Here is an 18,548-nt window from a genome sequence, read left to right as displayed (position 1 = left end):
AAAAGATAAGAAAAATGTTATACACCAGATGATTCAGAGGACTCTCTATTCTGTCACTTTGCAAACAAAGTGGTGTATAGATGTTATCTGTACAAGGTGAACTTCACCTTGCCTTTCATCACTCAATTTCAAAAATAATAGATTTATAACATTTCTGTTAATGTCAGCCTTTTCAGCTTTGTTTTGGTTTTGTTTTCTTTTTTCTCTGAAATTGTTACAGTTGCCTAGAATGTATAGTTCCAGAATAGTTTAGATCATGAGAAAAAAATCAATTGTTAATGTTACTTTAACTGCATCCTTATCAATCAGAAACACAGTTTGGCATTGAACTGTCATATCCAGCTTCACAGCAGTAGTGTACATCAAAAGTTAGCTTGCTCTGATGTTATAAAAAGTTTTTGTGGGAGACAGAATTCACAATTCCTTGGGATATTTATAGCATTTAAGAATGCTTTTAAGTCACTTGTAATGGCAGATGCCATTGGGTACTCTGTCATAAATGGTTTCCTTATTCATAACAAGTCATGCATATTGTAGTACATTTCAAACCAGGTCCACATTAAACTTGGTAGAAGAAATAAAGACCATGTCTGTATTACTGTATGAATTCCATTTGGATCTTGTTAATGCCATGTTGTGTTTTTTGTTTAGAATACAGCTCTGAAGAGGGGTTTTTAGCCATCAGTTTGATTGCATGGACTTCATGGTGAGTTTCATTGGACTACATCTAAAGCTCCAGCCCAGGTACCAATGGCACAGGCTAAATGGTGTTACCATCAGGTAGATAATGGGCTTCTTACAACAGAACTAACCTTTGAATGGCTTGGGCAGCAGGCCTGCAGGGTAAGAGCCCTGCTCTTCCCAGTGCTGGCTCCCCTCTCCCTTCCACAGGTACCTCCTCCTATCTCTGCTGCACAGCCTCTCCCTGGGAGTGCCTTCTCCTCCCCCGGGGGATGTGGCTGTGGATTGCTGCCCCTGCAAACATTGAGAGGGCCACAGTGCATCCTGGCTTGGATTAGAAAAGCAAGAGGGACTTGAAGGACCACTGGCACCTCAGAAGGGCTGGGATACCAGTTCTGGAATCTAAATAAGCTCCAGTCACTGGTCCAGAAGGATCCCAGTCATGGAGTTAACTGTTGTCAATGTGCTGGAAAGACAAAGTTAGAAATGACTAACCTGTAAGTGATAGGATCAATTCACAACACCACAACTCTTCCTAGAACAGGAGCAGGCCACATTCTAACAGAAATTGCCCAGTTTTGTAAGATTGGACATTTCATTCCGGCTTCTCCAGATTAGAAAGCCTGGCTCCCTTGGAAATGACAGTGGCTTCTCACACAGTTTGTGTGAGGCTCCTGGCACTACTACAAGGGTTTTCATCTTCTTCACACAACACATTTTTGTCCTGTATGCACCAGTCCCACTTGCTGTCCTTGGCCTTACCTTTGCTTCCAGCCCTGATCCCTTCCAACTTCGCTCCTCACCATCCAGTCATAATCTTCCCTTTAAATACATATGCTCAGTGCCAGCTTTTCTTCTAGAATGTCTGTGGCCATTCATTATTCTAAGTTACACTGTAATTGGCAAGTAATGAGTGATTTCACAGCCGTTGAAAATTTCCAAGAAAGTAAATTTGGAACTTCAGGGGCATGTAGATCAAACTATTTACAGTCATTGTTAAACAGGTTAAAAAATAGGTCAGTCTTCTTTCATTTCTACTCTTTCCTCAGCCATTTAACATCACATGAGAGGATTTTGATTTTGTAAGTTACACAGATTCCTTAATCAGCAGTTCTCCCCCATCTCATAAAAATCAAAGAGTCTGGACTGGGAGCTTCTCACATGTTGAGGCCTCTGGTGCAAACTTCATCTTAAGCACTGTTGGTATGATCCACACTGGGAAGATGTAGCTCTGCTGATTTCTGAGGGTTTTTTCCTTGGTTTTTTTTGGTTTTGTTTTTTGGTGGTTTTTTTTTTTTAATTTTAATACATTTTTGTAGAACTAAGCAGATAAGACTCTGTGTGGTTGCCTCAACATGCCACTTGAGTCAGTCTGGCTTCATCAAAGCTGAACTGACACCCATCTTAGTTTACAGTTCTACTTGCTGCTGCTGAGTCCTCCCTACCTCAATCATTCCACAGGCTCATAACTCAACAACCTGTCCTTATCCCTGTCAACACAGCTTTTCTCTCAAAAATGCTGTTAACCAAACAAACACCTTCAAAGAGGATGAGACTGCTATTACATGTGTAGCTTTTTTTAAAAGTCAGTCATTTGCTGAGGTGATGAGAATTTGGGGGATTCTGTGTTATAAATACACGGGTGTTTACAGTACATGTATGGCTTGCTTGTAGACAAAGTCAGCACTCAGGAGACTTCAGCATATAGATAGAAACACAAACAGGTGATGTTTAGTCCTGTCCTAGTGAATTATGTACCAGACACAGAGACTGGAGGTTCTATTTTTGAACAGGTGTTTGAGTTCTACACCATTTTAAATGCTGTAGATGAAGCAGGGGCTGGAAAAGGCAGATTCTGGTGGCAAAGGGAACCTTTATATTGCTACTAGCCTACAGTTTTCACTTATTGCCTTTGATTATTCTTGAATTGTATATTAGGTATGGCTTATCCAGGTGTTTCTCAAGGGCAATGAGTGTTTTGTTTCAGCAGAGTGTAAGGGTTACCAAAAGAGTGACTCCTAGAAAGTAACAATTAAGAACAGAAATGTAGATTTAATTTACAGGAAACTATTTTTGAGATGTTTCATTGCTCAGAGAACAGACTTGGGTTGGTAGAAGCTAGTTATTAATGGCTTTCTGATGTTAGGCATGGTATAGATCTGAATGGGATTAAGTTAGCAGGAATTCTGCTACTCTTTGGTGACAATGACCTTGAGTCCTGAACTGAAAAATAAGAACATCTTAGCAAGAGAGCACTCTGAATAATTGAAGTAAAATATTAAAAAATTTCAGGATCAATGGGAAGAGCAGACCTCAGGATGAGTAGTTAAAAAGAACTAGAGTTGTCAAGATCTGATTATTATGCAAAAACTGGGAAGCTTAAAAAATCCTTAATGCTACAGTTACCATTTTTAGTCTTCTGGCCACCTTATTTCTAGGTGATGACATGATTAACATATGGAGGCAGCTCAAATTTCTTTTAAACTGCTTTACTGTTAGCAATACTATCAGCTCTAGCAGAATCTCTGGACCTAGTTTTCAGCCTATTAGTACAGGAATAATTTGTTTCTCAACTGTTCCTTTGAAACATATTGATTTTTCAGCCTACACATGCTTTTACTTGTTTGTGATCTTATCTTACTCAAATTTCAGAACCACACAATTGACTGCTAAGATAAAGAATGCAAAATTATTCACCCAGTTTGGCTTCAGACAAACAAATGGAACTGAACACAAACAAAGAGAGTTGTATCCAAGCTTTATTTGCCTGAGTTCTTAATATTTCAATACTTTGTGGAAAAAGCAAGTTGGGTAACAAGCTGTTTTGACTTCACTTCCAGTACACTTTCTGGTTTCTCTAGTCTCCAAAGCCAAGAATCCAGTCTAAAGATGCCACAAAGCTTCAGCATGCTTAAGGCAGGACAGTGCCGTGTTCTTTTTCAATCTTTGTTGCTACACTTTGGAATAAAATAAAACTTTTGCCCTAGTGTATAAAATAAAAGCAGTCTAAGATGTTACCTAAATCCCCTACACTTATTTCATATGTGATTTATGCTTAGAGGAAAGAACCTTGAGTTTGAACTGGTTACATTTGCATTTTCTGCTGAAAGAAGTTCTGAGCTTGAAGCATGTTCAAGCACCCTGCTTTATCAAATTTTCAGCAATCAGAGCTGAAGTCTGATTGAAGTCTCCCCAAAGTGGGGCACCACAGCCACCAGGTCTCTGGTCTCCAACCTGTTGACAAGTGGCCTGTCATAGAGCATCATCCATCCTGAGCAGATCATCCATCTCTGTATCAGCTGACACAACTTCCTCAAAGAACAACTGTGACTTTTCCAGGAAAAGCTCAACCCTTGCAAGTGCCCATACTGACAGGAGATTGTTGCTCCACTCTTGTGTAGGAAATGGGACCAGCTTTGTAGAGAGCAGCCTCTTGCCTGCTCTGGGTTACAGAACCAGCAGCTTGAAAGCCAAGCTCCCATAGCCCCAGAAACATCCTGAGAGTCTGCAAGCCTGAACTCTGGCCCTGTGAAGGACTGCACTTTCTAGCTAAGTAAAATATTTTTGATTCATTGTCTTCATTTTGCAGCAACTTCTTTGTCTCCATCAGTACCGGGGAGGACAGGACCTGACTTTTTGAACAACTTTTGTTTGTCCCCAGCAGGCTTTGATACTCCTTGCCCGTGTTATGCAAGGCTGGCCTACCCTGCATGTGGCAGAATTGTCTGGCAAGAACTACCACCACCTTTCTTTACATCAGGGCCACTCTTTCAATGCCAACTGAATGGAAAGTGTTTGTCAATTTCTGTTTTCTTTTAACTTCCTCTGCAGAGATCTGGAGAGTGCCTGCCTATAAATTCTTGCTTATAGAGTACTTGGGAAACTCCTGTCTTCTACAGGGACCATGTTTTCAAGTCATATTTTACAGAGGGGTAATAAAAGACCTGAATTTAATTTTTCTGCATCCACATCTCAGTCATTCCTTCATTTGACCAGGTGGAAAAGCCTCAACACAAAATAAAGGCTGCAGTCTAAAGTGATGCTTTCAGAGCAAGCAGGATCCCAGAGCTAAAGGGTTCACAGTGTAATGGAGATAAGTAATCTTTCCCAAATCCAAATAAGTAGTGTAGCGATATCCACCAAATATGATATGCAAATTTTCAAGTCTTACTATAAAAACTTTTCCAGTCAATTCTGAATGTGTTTCACATTGGCCTATTAATCAAAAACTATGTATTAAAACAGAGACTAGAATGTGTGACTGAATTCCAATTCAGTTTTTACAACTGAATTCCAGACATCATAGAATGATTTTCAAGATGTAATCCAAAGCAATGGAATATGTATTTAAAAGCAAGCTTAATCTTGACTGTATTTTGAATGAAAACATTTGGAAATTCATGCTAATGCATTTTTTTATCACACTTTAATTTTTTACAGTATTCAAAAAAGCAATTGGAAATTAAAGGCTGCAATTCTGCAAATACCACCATTAACTTTAATAAAACTACCAGCCTGCTGTTAGAGGCTGCTAAGTACCAAGAATTAATAAATGTACATTTTCTTAGAAGTCTTTGCTGAAGCAGTACAAAACTGTGTCAGCATTAACAATGAAATCATTCCAATTTTTCAAGTTGTTGCTGAAATTATCATGAATTTCTGAATATACACATCAATCAAAACAATCAGCCAAAAAAGTGAAGCTTTGGGAAAGACCAGACCTTTATTTGACAATATACTGCATGGAAATGCTTAGAACTCCCTGAAATGGATGTAAAGGATTCGCTGTGAACAGCTTGCCTTGCTTTTGAGAAGTACAAGAGACAAAGAGGATTCCCAAAAAAATCACCATGTGTTTCACAGCCCCTAGAGAACACCAAAAAAAGACTTTAGAAATGTTTGTCCAGAGAGAGCACATAGTTTCTATCAGCTTCAGTAAACCTTGTAGTAAGTCTCATTGTGTTATTTTAAAGATTATTTAAGAAACTTAATCTATAATAGCAGTTTACAGTACTGTCATTCCTGAGTAAGAATTACTAATTTCTTGGTGCTGTTAATATCCATTTGTTAATTGGAGAATGGTGATCAGAGAGAATGGCAGAAATAATATTTTTTTTATCTTGTGCTTTGCTTAGCTGTTTTTCCTCTTTTGGGTGAAAGAGTAGTGGTAGCATTTCATTCTTTGTCCTCATTACTCCGTGAAATTATTATTCTGTGTGTGATTATCTTTCAGTCCAGTTTGTACCTCACTCATGACACAAGGGTGGTAGGAGCATTCTGCCAGAAGGCGAAAGAAAAAAAAGCTATAGAAGGACTATCTAAGTGAAAATGTTTGCAAGTCAAAGGGAGGGCACATTTAACTTCACAAAAGAAAATGCTGGTTTCTGTTGTAATGTTGGTTACACAATCACATAAGGTTTTATTTTTAAAAGCAAGTAAAAAAATTATAGTGCATCAGCTCTTTGACTGGTGTAAATCAAGATGGTTTTATTGACTTTGATGGAGCTATGTCGATTTATACCAGATGAGGATTTGGCCTACTGTATGGAGATATTTTTATTTCTCTTCTCACTCTATCAGTTAAAGAAAGGGTAATAATCAGCAAGCTGGAAGCAATTATGCGTGTGTGAGGAGGGGGTAGTTTCATAATAGCTAACTTGATATTATTTCCTGTAAAATGCATCAGGAGACTAAAGCCTGGAGCCTGCTGACCAGTTTGTTTTGTAAAGAAATATTTGTTCAAATCTGTTTATAATAATTTGTCAAATTATGGGCAGATTCAGCTGAAGCACTTGCCTTCCACTGACACCAGAGGCAGCAGCTCTGGAGCAGATCAGGGCACCAAGTGGCACCCATGAGGGAAGAGCCAGACAAGATTTGGCTTTCACTTGCATCTGCGTAAATCTGGAATAATTCTACCAAAATCAGTGGAAATATTTTCTATTTACAAGTGTGCCTAAAAGCAAAATTTGGCACCGTCTTCAACTGAGCATTTATAAGCTGTTTCTGGCAACAAATAAGGATGGAGGAGGGGATGATTATTCATTGCAGATGCTTTATAAGATTACCAGAGGCTTTCTGGTGACAATAAAGTCTACTAACATAGCCACTTTTGGAAAACGCTTTTGAAAATGTGATGTGAGGGAGTTTCCTGTTATCCTTTAATTCTTACGTCATTTCACGGTGGTAAAAAATACTAACCAAGACCTCAAGTGAAATTACTTAACTTGTTCTCCTTACCGTGGTGAGGCAGATGAGTCCCAACCTGCAATACCAAGTGGACTAAAGCAATTTGTGGCAAGCTAAGATTTCTAAGAAACCATCTTGGATGAATGCTTTCATAAGGTGCAGTTTAATTATTGGTAAGCAGCCACACATTGACAAGGGAGCCGAAGACAAAATAATCACAACTAAAATAAACTGAAAATTTATTAATTTATTTTTAAGTTACAATGCAGATTATTCTAAAGCACCAACATTAGCACTACAAACACTAAAGTATACCAACCAGCTTTTGCAATATAGCTCATTCATCTGATCTCTTTGCTCTCAGAAATACTTTATTTTTTTCCTAATGTTTTTGTAATGTTTTAACTTAAGAATATTAATAAAGTGACTGCCTGTTCTGGTAGGGTGAACATAGTTATACTAGGCTAACAGTGCTTTTAGAACTATAGCTTATACCCATAGAACTATCTCCTTCTGAACTGATCTACAGGTAAATGAATCCCAAAACCAGCATGTAGATGAACCCTTAAGCAATAGCAGACAACTCATAAAAGAGTGGAAAATATGCAGTTCAGAAATTATTATGCATAAAGGCAGCTCTTGCCCCAGGGAGGGACAGCCCCAAGGAGCCCTTCATCCCTGCACCAGCCCTCTCCAGCCCTCCCTGCTGTCTCCCTGGGAAAGGGCAGGTAGCCTATTCATCAGGCCCTGGACTTTGATTTGAACTGTGTATATGTCTACCATTTCCTGGATCCTTTTGAAGCAAGGAAGAAGCAGAAAATTTCCAGGGAAAGTCTGCTTATTTTGGGGTTCTTTTTTTGATAGCTTAAATGCAACTGCCTTAAAACAAAACAAGTCATTGTTTCAGCTAGGGTAGGTGATGGCATTGTGACATTGAATTTAAATCCATCTTCCTGTAGTGAATATGGAACTTTAAAGTGCTGCTTGGTTTATTCTGTGTGATGCTGCAATGCATCTTTCACTAATTTTCTTACTCAGCTTTTCAGCTATGCATGGAAATTCATGGGGTGTTTTTTCCCAGTAAGTTTCAAATATATATGATGTTCTATACTGAATAAGACAACTGCAAGGTCATTATCATCTTTTCTAGTGACAACATAGAATAGAAAAATAAATGAAATAATGTAACCAACAGCTACATTGATTGACTGCATTTCTATGATTACATCTGTGTACACAGGGGCATGTGTTATATGTATAAATGAATTATTCTATTTTTTATAAATGCATGCACTCAATTGTTTTTACTATTTAATATATTGCACAAAATATAACTGCTTACAGATAGTATTCCTAAAATCAATACCACAAAATCAATTCACACTAAGAATAATTTAAAAGGATGAGAAAACTTTGATTATTTTTCTGCTTAGGTTTCAGATCTTTACAGGAAAAAAAAAAAGATTAAAAGATCTCTTTCAAACCTGGTGTGTGCTGCAAAGATGAAGTTCCAGCTAATTTTGAAGTGGACAGAGGTTACATGTGAAGGCAGGAATAGAGAGAAGATTAAATTCTAAACTATGACCCTGTTTTCATAGTAACGTATTAAGGAAACCAAATAGAATGACACACCTACACCAAAGCATTTCTAAGTAAGGCATCTGTCAGAGTTTTCCATGAGGTGTAGGCAGTTTATGATGTACTGTGATGGTCAGATTGCTGCATTTTAGTATTGCTCAGCTTTCACGGTAAGAGTGGTCTAAAGCCTGAAGATGAATTTCAGAGATAAACTGAACAGTAGCCAGGAAAAAGGTTAATATCACAGTAGTAACAGGTTTATATGTGTCAGCTAACTTGAGAAAAGACTAGAAGAGGTGATCATTAAATCAAGAGAAGCTTGAATGTATGAATGAATTTGAGTTTGGTGTTAAACTACGCAGAGGGTCAGGTACTACACCAATATCTAAACCTGTAGATACTGCTGGAGTTGGTGCTTAGTGCAGCAGAAGTTCAGGCTGTAAGCACAAGTTCTCATGGGGAATATCTGTGGCATGCACTGCACTCCTGTTTTGTCCTGATCAGGGACCAAGACAATCCTGTCACCAGGCAGAACTGAAGTTTGCTGAGAGATCTCTACAAGCCACCTCTTGGGGAACTGCAGGAACCACTGCTAATCACTTGAGGCTTTGTTCACTTTCTGTTACCCAGATGCAGAAGTGACCCAAGCACCAGCTGAACCCCCAGCCAGAAAGGACTTGGGTAAAAACTGACAAAAGTACCAGATTTCCCTTCCAAGTGCTCTAGCCTGATCTGAGAAGAAATATTAATAATATCTTTACTGTCTAAAATAGAGAAATAAAGTTCAGCTATTCTGAGGTACATATTAAAGGTTCTGGAGGCCTCACAAAGATTTTTTGGGGTTGTGTTTTCATTGGTTAGTTGGATTTGGTTGATTTTTTTTACTACACCTGTAATTAACTGGTTTACCAGTTAGAAATAAATCTTTGCAAGCAAGAGACATCCACCTCTTCACAGTCATCATGTGCCCTTAGATATTATTAAGAATGGAACAAATAGGGCTGGAAGGGATCTCTGAGGGTCATCTATTCAATCACAGGTTGAAATAGCAAAGATCAAATTGCTGGAATATTTCCCTTCATGTTATCTGTTTCTAGGGTGCAGCCTGAATCTGACCCTACTACAAGGTTTTACAAAAAGAATTTGTGGGGGACTTAAAGAGTTCCTCAGGAAGAAATGCAACCAGAAGTGTAAGTAACTGAATGACTTCTAAAAAGCTGTTGCTCAGTTTAACCTCCAATTGAGCATCAGTTTAGGAGAACTTTTAATTAAAAAATTTAATTCAAAAATTAGTTTGGTTAGTCCTGAAATTTAAGAAGCTGGTGTCGAGGCCCATAGAGCCTGAGACCAAGTACAGTCTAATAACCAGGCTGGAATTTTTAAATTACTACAAATAAGAGTATTGGGGGAAAACTGTAATGATTCAGAATTCAGAAACCACATCCTCCCTATTTTCTGGCCACCCCACTCAGCCTCTGAGAGGGAGTGTTCAGAGTGGAGTAGGTGAAGGCAGAAAACCACATCTCCAATCTGCTGTCATCCTCAGACAGCAGAATGTCCAATGATGTGCCTTCTGCTTACCAAAGACAAGGGAACAAATCAAAGAGGGTTTAAGTAACCTCACTTGTCAACGGGTGCCTTCAATATAATTACTTGTAGTTGGCCTTTTGCCAACAGGCAAAATTTCAATTAGCTTTTTAGCAAATTTCTGCCATGTCTCCGCTTAGAAAACTCAAGGTGAATCAGCTAAAATATGTACAATTTAAGACATCTTAAACTCCACATAGATCCTCTCATTCAAGAGCAAAGGGTCTGCAAAACTCTAACATATCTCCCCTTCTTGAGGTATCATTGTCACAAAATATTAATCTCTTTCGCCAGATAGCAGAGCAGGATTCGAGCATTTGCGAGGGGTATTCTCACTTACAGCTTGGTGTTTTTGCACAAGCCCACCATTGTTACTGGCTGAAGACAAAACCCTGGGCTGTGAACAGGAAGGGATGAGGTGTGTTACCCACCTTGCTCCACTCTGCAGGGAAGAGCAGCAAGCTGCTTATGCTAATGCACTGAACTGCTTGGCCAGATTTGGCAGAGGTGCCTATCCAAGTTTTTGGAGATTATGAGCAGATCCTACTGAGTAGCATCAAACTAAAGCCGCTTGATTTGAACTGGAAACCTCCATCTTGGGACTGAATGCATTTTAAAGGCCCTGACAGATGGGCTCTGCCGAACTGAGCAGCAGCAATCTGTAACGCTTTAGCTCCCCCTTGTCTGCTGTGCCCTCTCCCAGTGCCGTCTGTCCCAGCAGCAGGGGAAACGAGCAGATGCTGAGAAGGGCAATTTCTCCGCAGGCTCTGTGCGGGCTGAGACAGCAAGCCCCTGCTTTGGCCACTGCTAGGGCAAGGACCCCAGCAGGGAGGTGGGGGAGATGGCAGGCAGGCAAAGTGTAACCATCACTGCTAAGCCTGACAAGGTTCCACCAGGATGTCTCACACTTAGCTGATTTGCCAAAACCTGCTGCAGCTGCCTCGTGTGGCACCTTCTTCACACGCATAATAATTTGACCACAGTCAAAGTTTTTGCTTAAAGCAAAGAATAAGAGAGTGCTGGTGCAGTGCAGGAGAGCAGAATGTGTTTTAAAGCCTTTTCACAGCTTTGATCTGAAACCTTTTAGTTTCCAGTTAAACCCATTTTGCTCTGCCAGCAGCAATCCTCACAGGAACACAAACAAGGGCCCTGTCTCCTCCCTCTTGCAACACTCACACCCTCTGCGTCTGGGCTTACCTGCCAAATTTCGTGCATCTCTGTGTCTGGCACCTATGCAAATTAAGCAATCTGTATCTAATGTATACATTGTCATAAATACGGCTTCTGAAAAGAAACACTGGTAGGAGTGGTTAAAAGTATTAGGCTGAGCCTTGGCTTTGCAGGGAGAGCTCCTTCAAAGACCAGGGTCTGACTGCAGTGGAGATGGGAGTCTTCTTGATAGCCAGTCTGGAAAGCCTTTCTCTGGAAAACACAGGTAACAGGTACATCCATCCAGCGGTTCTTATGGGTCTCTTCCAGCTCAGGATCTTCTCTGGCCAATGAGCATAGCAGTGGGAGACCAGAACTTTACAGAGAGCTGCTCCCCATGGAAGGAGAAGGGTTGACTGATATCCCATACTACACACTCATTAGGTGCTTCCAGTCCTCTGCTGGCTCCTTGCTTCCTCTTCCCCCTAATCCACCTATTCCTCTTGATTGGATGCCCAGTGCCCTAAAACTGTCCTGGGAATGGGGAACACACAGAGGAGAAAGGGATGGCTGTCCATCAGCTGTGCATCACCCCAGCTCCCAGGGACAGATATGTAGACTCCTTGCCTGCAGCAATCTTCTCCTAATTCTTTCAGAACAAGCCCTCCTGCTCCTGATTTCTCCTACTTTTCCTCTTGCCTTGCTCCTTCCCCACCTCACAGGAAGACTTGTTGGGAACCAATATCCAGGTGAACCAGTTTGGGCAGAAAGATCCCAGTCTACTGACCTCTGTACTCCAACTTCCCTCACCAAGGAGTGAGGTAATTGGATAGCTCATATACATTTCTGAAACCTTTGTAGAAAGAGTAAAGGAAACATTTCTGGGAGAGGTGGAATGGTTCTGCAAAGCAGGGGAGAGAAAACAGTCCATATTATGCCAGAAACAAAGTGGGAATTTATGGAGAGAAGTCTTCAGTTTGATGTAGCAAACCCAATGGCTGCAGCAACAGACAGATGGCTGCTCAGGTCTGGGAGTAATGGAAAGAGCTCAGGTGTGGTGCAGTGCTAAACACGGCTTAGCTCTAGGCTCAGGTCATTGCTGGGGCTGGAGGCTTTAGCTCCTCTCTGGGGCACTGAGCAGTGTATGACTGCTTTTCCCACCAGACAGCCACCAGGCTGCTCTGGTGATGCTGAGAAGTTTGCACCTTGTTTCTCCTGTGCTGTGATCACAGCAGTAAGGTGAGCCCATTCCCATGAGCTGGAAATACTTGTTTTAGAGCCTAGATATCTCTGACAGTTAATTTAGGCTGTGAGCAGGAATGTCATCCACACATACAGGATGTTTGTCTGCTCCCTTCCCCCTCTCTGCCAAGGTCCTTCATACTATTAAGGCCTACATGGGGAGGGGACAGAATTAGTTTCTGACCAGCTCTGTCTTCTCCACTCCCTCCATGCCTTTTGCAGCCACTTGCAGGAAGGATGAAGGAATAATCCCAAGTCTGGATACCATATCACTGTAGCTACAGGACAGTAAAATAAAATAAATCCTTATTACTGAAAGGCCATTAGCTCTGGGTTGAATGGTCTGCTTAGAAGTCTCAGTAAAATACATCTTTCTAGCTACTAAATACTCATCCCTATTATCTGTGAGAGCTAAACCACATGGACAGTCATGATTAAATGTGGGTGCTGCAACTAACTTCTGTTAATTCAGAGCAGGACTATCAACTCAAAGCAGTAAGTCGTAAGAATGTCCTTCTGTTATGAGAGTTTCAGGGTGGCATCAACTGTTTTGCATGCAAAGTTTGGGTGAAACAATTGGCCAGGAAAGAAAACCCCACTGAACAAAATCAAACACAAAAACAAGAGATAAAACCCGGAAGAGAAAATTATTGCAGTGTTGGATTTTATATCATACGTGTACTGTAAAAGAGGATCAGTTTGAAAGGGATTGGGAAATTTCACAGAAACCTTCTTGTTATCTAAGTAAAACCAGACCTAATTATCAGGCTGAGCTCAGTCCTGTTCCTGTTAGCACAGCCCCCTCAGAAAGTGAACAAAATTCAAGTGATTTTAGGGTTCCTCTTATCTGCAGAAAAATCTGAGGATGGAAAGGAAGAAAATAGTAGCCTTAAGAGGTACTTTCAGCCCTCTAGACATTAGCTAGTAGTAGAGACCCCAGGACTGCTAACCAGCTCATGTTTGGCTATTCTGCAAGTTAAAGTATTATTTAATCAGAGCAAGCAAAGTAATACAGATAATGCAAAAATTCAAAGGTACCTTAAATCCTTTTTTGTACTTTCTTAGCCCATATCTTTGGCTGTAGCTCAGGGTCTGAGCATTTGTGCATAAATTGGTTTAAAGATCCATCTTCAGAAATCTCAATGCTCAGAGTTGAAGGTGGAGATCCAATACTCAGATGATGAGAACTGGAGGAAATTCACTGAAGTCTTGCACACAGAGAGTTACACAAGCAGGCAGCCAAACCAGCCCCACCCCTCTTTAATTTTATCTAACAATTCCCATGGACCATCTAATGGGTCATGGTGGCTATTAAATTGTGTCAGCTTTGTACTGCAGACATACTTCAATTCACTCTGTTACCTGATGGGAAGGGCTGAGAGACTTGCAGCAGCCCCATTTGCTGGTGCCAGCCTTCTGGCACCTAAGCTAGCAGGTCTCCCATTCCCATGCATGCCTGAGGCACTGGTTCCAGGGCAGCAGTGCAGCAAACCTCACTGCAGACACACACCAGCATCGGAGTCGAGGCATGGACCAGAACACAGGCTGAAAACCTCAGGGCATGAGCTGAGGCTCCTCCCCGAAGCTGTCACTTATCAGGAAGCATTAAGCAAGAGTCAGGGGAGTCAGAGTTAGGAAACAACCCTGTAAAAGAAGCAGACACAGCAAAGCTGGCAGCAGCCACGGACAGTCCAAGAGGCTGGATAACACCAGTGCACAGGAAGAGCTGAAAAGGGAAGAGCTGCGACCATGCAGCAGCAGCATGCAGTGGCCTGAAAGCAGAAGATGCTGTAGTCAGAGTCTGCATGAAAAAAAAAAAGGTATAGCTGAAAGGTTAATTCACAGCTATATTCACCAGCTGAGCTTGTGCAAGTAAAATGGCAGAGGTAGCACTAGAAGCTGGTGTTAACACCATCACAACTGAATGTCAGAAGTAGCCTAGAGAGGGAACTTCATTCTGCAAAATGCATAGCTGTGAAATCCATCGACAAAACTGATGTCTGCTTCTATTAGTACCACACAGCAGCTTGACCTAAATAGTAATTTCTGTTTGGCATTGAAAGACAAACAGGAATAAGGTCCAAAATATGAGTCACTAAAAATAAATAAAGGCCAACAACATGTACTGTACTCCTCAATCAGCCCCGTACCAAAAGGGGGCCAAAAGCTGTACATTGTTCTTCCATAGCAAATCTTACTGCCACCTCAGAATTTTTGGCTGACACCCTGATGACACTGAAGTAGAGAGTCAGTCTATGACACAGAGATTTTAAATAGACAATGGTGGTCCTTAATAATGTCAGTAAGTGCATTAAGAAACACAGACTCACAGTATTGCAACACCACATGTTGTGCTCACACATGCGGCAGTTTTGACCATAAAATCCTTGAATGCTTGGCAGCCCCCTCATTGCCTGGCTCTGGTTTGGATTTTTTTGCTGATGACCTTTTGGGTTATTGCCCTGGCAAAAATGGAGAGCTGACAATGACCTACCAGTCACTGGTTCAGTGTTTCTAACATACACAAGTGAGAAAGAATCAGTGGAAATGCCCGAGATGCTCCTGTGTAGACCTCTGAGAGTGACACCCCTAGTGCATATATGTAGCATAGTAGTTCAAGATTACTTGAGCTTACTAGCTCAAATAATTGTTTTCCCTAATTGCCACAGCTCCTAACTGAAATGTACTTACTATTCAAAATGCTTTCAAAATTACAATGTACTTGTTTACTTACATTCTCAGCATGCACACTTTACACAGGGCTGGAAGAAAACATGTAGGCATCTGTGATCTCTAGTAGAGAATACTGCTCCTCAGCATCCAACCCTAGTTAGTTGGCCAGTGCTTCAGCAACATCATGCTTAGTCTCATTTTAAGATGCTAAGCCTGATGTTTTGTTAACTTTCTGTTTAGCTTACTATTAAAATTAGTAATTTTTTGTTAGTTTCTTTGTTCAAGCAGTTGGATGCAGGCAGCTCCACCCGAATTCTTCATTACACCAGTGCCTTTAAAATGTTTATCTGTGTGTCAGCTTGGTGCTTGTGTCTTAAATTGTTTTGCCAGGAAGCCATCAGTGATGTTCTGTTCCCCTCCTTTACCACCCCCACCACCCTCCCACAGTAAATTGTGTACTACTTATCTTCTTAATGTCATTTTTAAAATAGAGGTTATTATTTTAACGACTATGTATTTTCATGCTCCAAATTTTAAGTCCTGAAAAATAGTGACCACGTAGAGTGCACTCAGCAATCCTACAGCAGACCATGTGTGTGCAATTACCTCATTTACACAATCACAATAACCACACAAAATTCAATGCCCCATCTGGAAGACAGGAAATATTATTTCCTTTCTTCTACCTTTGTCTGCATGCATAGCTGACTCTTGAGGATAAGTAGAGTCTCACTATGTTGGTGGATATATACATACACACATATACACAATACATATGCTTGCACAATACTGCAGATAATTGGGGTCTGATTTCTGTTGGGGCTGCTAGCAACTCTGGTAAATTATTGCACTGCAAATTTTGGCATGAAATCTCCTGCCAACTTTGCCCATCCTTGCTATTTCCAGAACAGGCTGACAGTTTTGGCTGGCTGCCTTCCCTGCTTGGGTAAACCCCAGGAAGCAAAGCTGAGCAAAGATGCAGAACCTTCCCTCTCCCCCACTTGCCCCACAGGTGTTTGGTGGGGCTGGAGCCAGGTGATGGAAAGTAAGCCATCACAACCACTTTCACAGAGACAGGGGCAGATCAGGAGAACCTGCAACTGTGATGAAGAATGAAAACTGTTTTGTCCTCCTGTCCCACAAAGTGGAAGGAGTCTCCAGAGAAGCATGAATGCAAAAATCCCCAAGACAGGGTCTCCAGGTAAAGTAGTACCATAACTGTGGGAGGAGCTATGACATCACACAGGTCATGCAGCAGAAAAAAGGGGGGAAGCAAATGCCTAGTACAAAAGACTTAGAACTAATAGTGAACTTCTGGGTTTGGGGTTTTAGTATCTCTTTCTTGGATGGGGAATGACTGCAGCATGTGTTCACATAGAGAACGCCTACATTACAAGCTACAAGGGATACTGGAGGTGATCAGTTCTAACTAAGCCTTCCAGCATTCTGCTCCCTTGTTCCTGTTGGAAAAGACTCACCCCTAGGGTGACACAAACATGTCCATTTTTTAAGATATACAAGCTGCCCTGAGTTTCTGCGAAGGAATTTAAAAAACATGTGCACTTAAGCATGATGTTCCATCTCTCTTCCTTCCCCAAAACACTGTGCCACATTAATCTGCTCTCAAATAATGAATGAGTGGAAGTATAGACATTTTCAGGAGCATTTAACATGCATTTGTTGAAAAAGCAGCACTGCCTTCTTCTCCCACTTATTTCTACAAATACAACTCCCTCTACTGCAGAGGGCTTGTGACAGCTCAAGGGCAAATGAAAGGCCATATGTTAAAATGCTGACAAAGAATACTGGCATTGTGCATGTCAACTCCTGTTTTACCAAGGGTGGGCAGGAGGCAGCCAGAGCCTGAGTCTGAGGCCTCAGAGATGAGATGGAGCAGGGTCTGCTCTTTTCACTGGAGTCCCCACTAGGAATTCCTGGAGGGTACAAAGCAACCCCTCAAAAATGCTTCTGTCATTATTCCAGCCTGCAGTGAACCCTAGAAGCTGCTCAGCTGAAGTTACCAATCACATTTTCTATTATTGTCTTCCAGAAATAGTGAAAATGTGCAGGTTGCAGCCACACTCAGGCACAGCTCCTGAGCTCCTGCTGCACCATGGGCTGGTCCTGGCACTGGCAGCAGGGAGAGAAAAGACAGCTGAGAAGAGACAAGAGACAGGAGAAACCTAGGAGAGATAAGAGGATACAGCTGGTGAGGAATGAAGGAGCTGGATTTGGGTTTTTTTAAGCTTGCTCCACTGTAAAGTTTTCCTAAGCATGGGCCATTAGCCCCTTCCAGTATTGCTTACTGTGAAAAAAGGCACATGGAAAATGACACTCCTTGGAGAGCCAGGCTGTTCTCACTAGGCATTTGGTGATTTTTTGAAAACAGTCTGAAGTAAAGATATTTGCAACATTTCCTGTCTGCAAAGTAAATCTATCACTCTTATAGCTTGACATTTTTTTGTGCTACTACAGTGGATCCAGAGTCTTTTTTTTCCCTTCTTTTACTACTCAGAGTACTTCTTTTACTACTACTTCTAGTTCTTGATGGGTTCAAATTTCAGATGGCTCTTTCTGCAGAAACCAGGGTAGTGCATGGGAAGTTATGCTACTGAAGAATAGCAGAGCCGCTTCCCATGTGTGACAGGAACTCCTGGCTATTATAAGTGCTGCAGATATTCATCTCCCTCATTCATTTTTTCTAATTCAGATCTACAAAAGTGAAATTTTGTGATTTACAAGTTGTTCATGACCACAGTGTACTGCTGCTGCAGCAGGGGTTGGGACCTCTGTCAGGCCATACAGAGCTGTGTTTCACAGGCAGTGGCAGCACACACCAGCTGTGCAGCCCCAGAGCTCTGCAGGGCAGCGAGGGCTGGCAGCTTGTGGCAGCCACCGTGACATCTCCAGCAGCTGTCACAGGGCTGCCCAAAAATCTGGGTGCCAGATACTCCCCTCTCCCTTCCTTCCAATACCAGGGGCCAGCTAACAGCAAGGGCAGTGTAAAAACAGAGCTCTAGGAAACAATTATTTATGCATTTTCAACACTGTACTGTGGTTAATCTGTGCTTCCTTTTCAATGCTGTTAGATGAAGGAAAGAGCCAGAAAGTATTTCAGAGAGGTACTGGTATTATCTTTGCCTTCCAGGTTTTTTAAATTAGGTCACTTTACAAAGAAGAGTTGCACTGTTTAACATTTTTTATATGACAATCTCAAAGCAATTCATATTCAATTAATTCACAACCTTGCTCTGATTTTGGATTTGTTGTTCTCATTTTCACTGTAGACACCAAGGAAAAGTTCAATCACTGGCCAAATACCAGGCAATTCAGCAGCAGCAGAACTAAGAGCAAGGAGTCAACATGCTGAATATACTCTGGCAGCTGCCTCAAGGTGAACAAGCAAAACCTTAGTTGAGGCAAGGCACACACCCTTGGGAGGATTTCAG

The sequence above is a fragment of the Fringilla coelebs genome, assembly GCF_963513975.1.
Source record: "Fringilla coelebs genome assembly, chromosome: 6".
Classification (NCBI taxonomy): Eukaryota; Metazoa; Chordata; class Aves; order Passeriformes; family Fringillidae; genus Fringilla; species Fringilla coelebs.
This window is presented reverse-complemented; position numbering follows the sequence as displayed.